This window comes from Cupressus sempervirens, chromosome 1 (genome assembly GCF_028749045.1).
Source record: "Cupressus sempervirens isolate cs-2001-9-10 chromosome 1, ASM2874904v1, whole genome shotgun sequence".
Taxonomy (NCBI): domain Eukaryota; kingdom Viridiplantae; phylum Streptophyta; class Pinopsida; order Cupressales; family Cupressaceae; genus Cupressus; species Cupressus sempervirens.
In genome coordinates this window covers 482,533,469-482,543,888 of record NC_143118.1, presented here as the reverse complement: position 1 = coordinate 482,543,888, position 10,420 = coordinate 482,533,469, and positions in this window count along the sequence as shown.

The following is a 10,420-nucleotide window of genomic DNA, read 5'->3' as shown; positions in this document are numbered from 1 at the left end:
ATTATAATCTATAGTTTGACTATGCTATCCTAAGTTCATTATTTGATTAAAAGAACATGTCCCCTTTTAATTAAATAAAACACCCCATTCTTCTAACCCACTTAAAGTGCACACATAAAGTCCTTTTTCTATTTTACAATTAAAAGAAAAGGCTTTGTGACTTTTGTCTTATATGACAAGTCAACTTATATTCTATTGGTTGATTTGTGTGTGCACATGGATCACTCTTATTTTCGAATTCCACCGTTGATCATCCACCATCTTCATCTTGATCTCCACCATCCATACATATTTAAAAGGGAGAGAGCTTTCCCCCTCAATCCATCCTCATTTTGAATATTGTTATGCTACAGGTTTTCTAACAGGTTTCTTTGGAGCTTTGTGGAGAACTTCTATTTCTTGTCTACATTCTCTCATACCATAGCATCTTAGCTTAGCTTTCATTTTTACATGTAGCTTAATCTCACATAGCTTAATAATGGTATTGTAACACTCTCATACATGTTTTAACATAGCTCCACTTTGCATCTCATTCTAGCTTAATCTTCATTTGCATTGCATTCTTGAGGAACTCCTTGGGACATTTGCATTCTTGCATCTTTGGAACCTCCCATTGCATGGTTTACTAGCAAGTAGAGTATCTCTAAGGCTCATCCGAGAGCCCTTGAACTTGAAATACACTCTCTTGCACTCCATGGATAGGGAGCTCTAAGCCGGCATCCAAGCATTTCAAACTCATGAAATCGTTTGGATAGAAGGGTTTAGAGTGGGACACTTTCGAGTGTACATTTTTGGCGTCCACCGTGGGGCTTGAATCAAGTTTCTAGCTCCATTTGCTTTTATTTTTCATCTTTGATGTTTTACAGTAGCATATTGGATCTAATCAAATGCTTTTGTAGAATTATCACTTTGGTTTTAAGGCCAACCCATAAGTAGATTGGTTTGAAGGACAAAAACTTGATTGGTTTAAAGATTTGATCATATTTTTTAAACCGCTTGGATTTTGGTTCTGAAATTTTTTTTACAGGTTGGAAATGTACTCAAAATGTCTCAATCCGATTTTTAGAGCATTTTGACGTGATTTTCGAGAGTTATGAGTTTTTTTTTATTTTTCATAAAAAGTCATTTTTGATCGCAAATCAGTGAATTTTTCAAAAAAAATTACATTTTTAGAAATTTTTTTCAATTCTAATGGGAGTTCTTTCTTTGTGTTTTGAATTTTAGAGTCGTATTAAGGATTAGAAACTTGATTTGATAAATTTGGCCTGTTTTGACAAAATCAATCTCTAGAGCGCAAATGAAGAGATTTTTTTAAATTTCTTGCATTTTTGGAAAGCTCTCTGATTTTTAATAGGGGTCTCTTCTTTTTATTTTTATTTTTGGATACGAAATCATAGTAAAAAAGTCCAATCTTGTTGACTAGGTCAAAATCAAAGAGTAAAAATGAGAGCATTTGTGATTAACTTGCACTTTCTTTGCATGCACTTGGTTGGAAGATAAATTGGATTTTTGAGGCAATTCACCACTTTTTATTGCATATTTTTATGTTATTTCATACTAACTTTTGGTGCTAACAAGTTGTGATTATAGGTTGCCATCCTTATGAAAAAAAAAAATTGAAACATTGCATAAAAAGAACGCATGTCAAAGCTTCAAATGCGCAAGGGCTACTAACATTGTTTGCAGGGCTGCCCAAAGCATAAAAACCCAAAATTTCTTACTTTTTAGTTTTCATGTGCAGCATATACTAGTTGTTTATTTTTAGGCACATTAAAACTTACAATTGGGATCTTTTGGTGATAGGAGAGTATGCTCTTCACCCTTGTGGTGAATCAGAAATCTTGACTTACCATTTGGTTTCAAAAGCAAGGGGTAACTGAATCTTCTTGGCGTGTTTGGGAGAAAATGATTGAAATAGGAGAGTATGCTCTTCACCATTGTGGTGAACTAGAAACCTTGACTTCCAAAATTTGATCCACTTTGTGTAGTTAGAATCCTTTAGAGGGCCTGCTCTTGGACAACCTAAGAGGAATGACCCAAGTGGGAACAAGTCGATTACCTGGCTCTTCCAACCCACTATAAACTCAAGGCTATCAAGGACACAAAACCTTGGTAGATGTAGTGTTTATCTTCGTCTAGTGTGATCTCTTATGGGATTTCAACCATAGGGAGATCACTAGGCAAGAATGCTTAAGGTACTCTTGTGATCGCGAGATCAGTTACTCATCGCAAGGTGAGGTGTCCCATAATTGGGAGCAAGAGGAACACTATGAACGGAAGCCCGATCTAAAAACTCTAAGTTAGTAACTACCTTTTTTTTAGCCGCTCAACTTCTTGGTGCAAGGATCGATCCCAGTGGACTACCCGGATCACCCCAAGATTTACACTCACCATATGTGTTCCCTTGGTTGTGCTTATGGCACTTCCATGACAAAGCCAATATCTCTTGTGGGCAACCACTTGGTGTGAGGCAAAGGAGCATCAAGCGTGGGCCAAGTTGTTGAGTAATGAACAATGTCCTTTAGGTAGATATTTCTTGATGTGTTCTCAAATGTGGTATACCAGTGAAAATCTTTTGAACATACACATGACGATAATTCTAGGGAATACTTTTGAGACATCACATATGCTTGTATCATGTAAGGTTGCTTTGTCCCTTGCTTGATTGTTTGAAGAATACTCCATGTGTCACTATCTTGCTTGGAAAGAAATTGCTTTTAAACATCAAACTTGCTATGCTATCAACTATTGTCAAACTTTTTCAACCAAGTCAAAACATCAAGTCTTAACATTTTCTTGTGTTGCTTGCTAAGAGGAGTCTCATCATTTGACTTTTCTTTTATATGTCTCTAGTGCTTGAACATGCTTAAAGTGACTCTTTGGTCTTGGTGCTCTTGGTCTTTCTATCTTCATGGTCTATGCATGCTTGCTAGTTATCCTTTTGCTATAATGGTTACCTTGATTTCTTGACTACACTCTTGGGTTGGGAAAGTTGTTCACTGGTCACCCTGCTTGCTCTATCTATTTGGCTATTTGGGCATCTTTCCTAGCTATTGACTTGAGTCATTCATGTCGTAATTTTCTTGGACATATTGTTTGACAAGTCACTTTAATCTCTCTCTACTATCTTGGCAAGTGAACACTCTACCTCCTATAGTTTCAACATCAAGTTATCTTCTAGACTATTTTATGCTTGGCTTTGCATCTAAAACTATGGGATCTAAACCTTGTGCTACCAAACTTCAACCGAATCTAGATGATCATGATATCCTCCATGTCACTAAAGAGTTTCAAGATCTATATGCACAATACAAAGAACTAGAAGAGACAAATGATCTTTCTTACCTTCATCTCAGGCGCATGATGGAAATGAAGTCTAAACTTGAGAAAAGGTTAGAGGAGAAGATTGCATCATTACATGAATCTTCCTTAAGGTCTTTACATACATGTGAGTCACCTTCTTTGAGGTCATCCTCTTCTTCTAGGTCTACATGCTCTACTTCAAGACATCAAATATCTCCATCTTCTAGATCTAAAGACCTTTGTAGAGAACAAACAAGTGATACCTCCTTTGAGCCTAGGCCAAAATATCATGATAAACCTATCTTTGACCAAGAAAATGATGAAGAAATGAATGCATTATATTCACTTGAGAAACAAAAAGAAGATCCTAGACATGTTTCTAATAGAACTTTTGCTCCCTTGGAAGATTCTTATGATGACACTTTGCAAAAACTCCTTGGCAATAAGATCATCATGTTACCTAAGTCTAGCTCATATGGAAACCCATTCTTGGATACCTATTAAGCCTATCATCAATCTAATGACCATGCTGCTTCTGATTGTATAGAGCTGAAACATAAAATCCAAGATCTCATTGATGATGAGATTGTTGATCTTGGAACCTCTAGTGACTCATGTGTTGAGGATACTTCTCTTGAGAAAGATTACATTGATGAACCTATGTCTAGTAGTGGCTCCATTACATCTTCCACTTCTTCCAACACTCATGCATCTCCCAACACTTCAAAGCTTTCCAACATGCCTCTATCAAAAAAGGAACCTAATGCTTTCCACATTGACTACGTGTATCCTCAAGGGCTACCTCTAAAAGAAACTCAAACTAACCTTCACTTGGATACAAACCTTTTCCATGCTACTAATCCTAAACATCCTCAACCTTCATGCACTACTATGCCTAATCCAAGCACTACTCCATTCACTCTTCATTATCCCTTGTCCTTAGAAGTGGCTCCATGTCAAGAGGACTCTCAAAAAGAAAAAGCTATAAATGTCAAGAAAGATCAAGATCAAGCACCCTTTCATCTCTTTCAATATTTTTCCCCTCCATATCCTATATCTTTTCCACCCCCCCAGTATGATGAAGATACCACTTCCATTATCTCCCTTGAGCTTACTGAAAATTATGAGAAAAGTTCTCTTCATATGCTATCTAAAGCTACTTGTCAAGATCAAAGCATCCCCTCATGTTCTACTTTTCCAAATCCACTTCAAAATTGTGCTCAAGCTTCAAGTGCTTCTATTAAAAATGTTGTTCCTATCAAAGGTACTCATGAGTCTATTGATGGCTTTGACCATGTTGCTCACTCTAAAGATGTTGATATCCCTTCCCACTATCCCTTTGCATCTTCTAAATCTATCCTTGGTCCTTATCCATCTAAGCTAAAGCATTCAAACCTTCCATCCATTTTGGGGCCTTATGTTCCTCCATCTCCTACATTCACTCCTAGCTCTTCCATCATACCTCAAGATCAACAAAGACACTCATCCTTGATGACTTTTCACCCATCTATCCATCTAAACCAGTCATATCAACCTTATTCATCCACAAATCCCAAGTCCTTTGGAAGTAAGAATAAACATAAGAATCTATTGAAAAAGAAAGATCACTATGTCCCATCTAATCGACATGTGAATGCTAAGAAGGAGAATGCACAAAAGAGACCGCAAAGGTCCACTATTAAAAAAGCTAAATCAAAGAAAATATGGGTTCCTAAACCCATTATTGAAGAAATGTGTTTTGAAGTATCCAAAGGAAAATCTAAAGCTATATGGATTCCCAAGTCTCTTTTAAAAGAATTGAATATTGAAAATACTTCAAAGTTGACATTCAAGCTTACAAAGGCTTCCATTCCATCTTCTTCCAAAAATCTTTCTAAAAATATTCCAAAGCCTTCCACTCCATTTTTTTCCAAATCTCTTCGACCACCTCATACATCTAAACCTCAAGCTACTTCATCCATGATTCCTCCATCATTCTAATACCCTTCAAGGTGTGTGTCAATGATTGATCTTGTACAATATTTCAACTACCCTCATGAAATCCTCTAAAGCTTACACTTACTTTCTATACATGAACTCTTATCCTCCATATATTCTTCCTACTACCATTTCCCTTTCATCACCCTATCAACATCTTTGAGCATACCTTTCTATGGTCTTGGCTTATCATGACTTATCTTTCCTATAGGAGCACTATCTACATTCAAAAAGCTTGAGCTCTTTCTAAAAATTCAAGAAAAAAAAAAAAAATTGAAAATGTGCCTTGGTGAAAACCACTTCTTGTGGCACCTTGGTAGCAAAAGTAAAGAGAAATAAATTTATCCTATGGTGAAAAATACTTCTTGTGGCACCTTGGATAAGTACCATGATGAAAACCTGGCAAACAGGCATCATGCGTAATTCTTCCATCATCCATCTATCCCCTCTTCTCTCTTTGATCTTGACAATGTTGAGCTATCTTTGCATATTGGCTATCTTATCCATGAGATTCTCTATTTGTGCTTTCTCATTCCCTCATAGCCTCCACCTTGAGCTTTATTTTTATTACTCTATCACATTGCTATGCTATCTAGTTGACCCCTTGGTCTTGATCATGATAAATAAAAATGGTTTTTAGGTCTCTTGACATGGCTACTCTTTTGGACTACATGCTTTCATTCTATCTTACTCATTAGCTTCCATCGCTTATCTTATATGCTATCGCACTTGTTGGCTTCACCGCTTATCCTACATGCTGTCTTGCTCATTACTTCCATTGCTTTTCCAAAACATGCTTCATATGACTATTTCACCTCTTTCCCTAGCTTGGGTACTCTTGAGGAGTTAGTCCTTGAGGATCACTTTCACTTGCTTCACATTCCTTTCTTATGCATCTTTGCTTATTTCTCCATCATGTCCTATAACTTGCTAGACATTAGGAGAAAATGATGTGATCTTGCTCAAGAACTAGTGATCTCTAGATTATTCTAAAAAATTCCAAAAAAAATCATATATGATCCTGAAAAAAATCCTAAAAATCAGAAAATGTCCTAAAAAAATGATCATCTTAGTGAAAACCTCACTTTGATGTATCACCAAAAAAAAATTAAAAAAATAAAAAATAAAAAATAAAAAAATCTGTCAAAGTGGTGAAAACCTGGAAACAGGCACTACTTGAAACCCTCGCACCTATGTCTATCAGTCTCAATCATCCACTTCGCTACACATTTCCTGGCTTGGAATTGTTTCTTGTCCTCATCTTGGGGGCATAGCCACTTAGCCTATTGAGGTATTCTTGTGCATTAGGGTTTCTTTGACAACTCACAAAATAGTGTTTCTCAACACTTCCCCCACTTTGACATCAAGTGTTTTTCAACACTTTACAGATAGTTTACCTACGGTCTCCGATGTCGTGATATTTCTCACTATCAGAATCAAGTCTGGAAGAAATGACCAAGTGACTTACACACACGCACTTTAACACCTAAACGACTGAGCTATGCTGATCTTTATCTACTTTGTGTGCTGTCTATGATGATTTCTTTGCCAGGTGTTCCCTCCCTAATAGTCTTTCAAGGATGTCATTGACTAGAAGACTGGGGGCATGGGACATATTTTCTTGATTTCTGCTTGTGGGTATACTTTTGTTTGTCTATAGTGTTGTAAGCATTCATGCTTGTCCTATTCAACACTTTGACTTATAAATGTATCATCCTTAATTGTTTTGCAAGACCGCACTCAGGGTTTATCCTGGCGCTTATGCCTTGATACAGGTGTAATCTTGTAAAATTAAACTTAGGGAATCTAATCACGTAGTTATCTTGACTTACATGTCTCTGATGCTTAGATTGGATTTCCACATACCTATCTGATATCGATCATATTCATATCCTCATAGTTATACTAGTGATGGTTGTATGATCTCATGATTTCCCTAATAAATGCTCAATGATGAAATTAAGAGTCTAAATGTTATGCACTTCTTGCTGGTAAACCACTTTGCATATTAGCTTGCATTTTAGGTTCATTTTCTAGCTTAGTCTTGCATTCTTGCATATGGGGAGAGCTCTCTCTTCATCTTTTTGTGGACATATCGGCTAACTCCTTTCATATATTTTCTTTACTTTCTTCTTATTCATGTCTTTTCACCTTCTTAATCTATCACTTCATCTCTTTTCTATCTTATCATCACATTATATAAATTTTTGACCTCTTAAATAATTTCAACGTCCTAGATTCATTTTCGGGATCGAAATCCAAATTCGAGTTCATCTTGATGGTCAAAATTGTCTTTTAAAATTCTACCTTCTTCTGAGCAGTTAGCTGACTGTTTGAGGTCTAATCTTTGAATCATCGTTGGGGCATCTTCATTTCTATGCTTCGTATCTCCTTCTATTCACCTTTTCACATCTAAATCATCTCTCTACTAGATTTGACCTAATTTTTATGCTATATCCTTCAAAGTCAACTCTAGTCAAACTGGGGCATTTCATCAATTTCTTATAGTCATTCTTGGGTTCTAATCATTTATCTGTCATCTTGGACATTGCTATATTCTAATTTTCTCATTTCTAGCCAGTTTTTGCATCCCCTTATCTCATTTCAATTTTGATCCCGAGGGGGCAGAAATACTCTATCACTGCTTAGGAGCATTTGTTTGATCTTCTCACTTGCTCTCACTCTATCCACTTTTCTAAGTGTTAGTATTCTTCTTGAATTCTGACATCATCTCTTCCTAGTGTTCAGTACTACTGCTATCAGGCTGTGCATTTAGGACTTGCTATCTATTTCTGCATTTCATTCTTTGGAATCAGACGTCTATATCTATCACCGCCTACTTGGCTTTCTATTTTCTTTGACATAATATGTTCCCAGATCAATCACGCATTAGTCAAAGAGGGGCAAATGTAATTACCTAAAAATGGTCATCTAGACTATTAGCTCCCTTTTCAACATTTTGGCTAAATTAATTTAATCATTTATCTAGACCAAATTGCTAATAATCAATTTATTTGATTATAATCTATAGTTTGACTATGCTATCCTAAGTTCATTATTTGATTAAAAGAACATGTCCCCTTTTAATTAAATAAAAGACCCCATTCTTCTAACCCACTTAAAGTGCACACATAAAGTCCTTTTTCTATTTTACAATTAAAAGAAAAGGCTTTGTGACTTTTGTCTTATATGACAAGTCAACTTATATTCTATTGGTTGATTTGTGTGTGCACATAGATTACTCTTATTTTCGAATTCCACCGTTGATCATCCACCATCTTCATCTTGATCTCCACCATCCATACATCTTTAAAAGGGAGAGAGTTTTCCCCCTCAATCCATCCTCATTTTGAATATTGTTATGCTGCAGGTTTTCTAACAGGTTTCTTTGGAGCTTTGTGGAGAACTTCTATTTCTTGTCTACATTCTCTCATACCATAGCATCTTAGCTTAGCTTTCATTTTTACATGTAGCTTAATCTCACATAGCTTAATAATGGTATTGTAACACTCTCATACATGTTTTAGCATAGCTCCACTTTGCATCTCATTCTAGCTTAATCTTCATTTGCATTACATTCTTGAGGAACTCCTTGGGACATTTGCATTCTTGCATCTTGTCTTTGGAACCTCCCATTGCATGGTTTACTAGCAAGTAGAGTATCTCTAAGGCTCATTCGAGAGCCTTTGAACTTGAAATACACTCTCTTGCACTCCATGGATAGGGAGCTCTAAGCCGGCATCCAAGCATTTCAAACTCATGAAATCGTTTGGATAGAAGGGTTTAGAGTGGGACACTTTCGAGTGTACAACTAGAAACCCATGGTACACTAGAAATGTGCACCACTCTAAACCCTTCTATCCAAGTTATCCCTTTAATTGGAATGCTTGAATGTCATCTTAGAGCTCCCTATCCATGGAGTGCAAAGGAGTGATTTTTAGCATATGAATAGGTCATAGTTGAGCCTTAGAGACACAACCCTTGCTAGTAAACCATGCAATGGGAGGTTCTTGAGACAATAGCAAATGCAAATGTCCAAAGAACTCTCAAATATGCAATGCAAGTATGATCTATGATAAAATGGTATGCACAATGCAACTACATTAATCAAAATGGGAGTGTTACAATAGCCATTCTAGTTAAACTAGGTGATCTAGATTATTGCAAAAAGGAAAGCTACACTATTGCAAATACATATAAGATAGTATAAGATTGTGATGAGAGAATTTAGACAAGAAATGATAAGTTCTTCACAAGCTCTAAGAAGATCTATTAAGAAACCTGCAACATAGTAATGGTCAAGAAGATGGATCCTTTAAGAAGGAGAGAGCTCTTGATTTTAAAGGTACACAGACAGTTGAGATCAAGATCAAGATGTGGATGATCAAGGATAGGGGTTGAATTTTGGCACGATCCATGCATAAGAGCAAGTCAACCAATGAAAATGAGTTGACTTTTCATGTGAGAGAAAAGCCTTTTTCTTTTAATTTGTAAATAGAAAAAGGACTTCATGTGTTCACATTGAGTGGGTTAGAAGAATGGGTTCTTTTATTAAATTAAAAGGAGACATGTTCTTTTAAACAAATATGGACTTAGAATAATATGGTCAAATTGCTGAGATTTCTAGCAATTTGGACTAGGTAAATGATTAAATAATTTAGCCAAAATGCTAAGAAGGGGGCTAATAGTCTAGATGACCATTTTTAGGTGATTAAATTTTCCCCTCTTTGACTAATGTGTGATTGATCTAGGAACACCTTACATCAAAGAATATAGAAGCCAAGTAGGTAGCAATAGATAGAGAGACTTGATTTTGAAGAATGAAATGTAGAAAGAGATAGCAAGTCCTGAATGTACAGCCTAATAGTGATAGTATTAAACACTAGGAAAGAGATTCTATTAGAACTCAAGAAGAGTACTAACACCAAGAAACATAGATAGATCAAGAGAAAATGAAAATATCAAACATATACTCCTAAGAAATAGATAGTTGTAGCAAGCAATGATAGAGTATTTCTGCCCCCTTAGGATCAAAATCAAAATGAGGTAAAGAGAATGCATAAATAAACCAGATATGAGAAAATTGAGATATACAAAAGTACATGATGATAGATAAGTGATTAGAACCAAAGGGTGACTA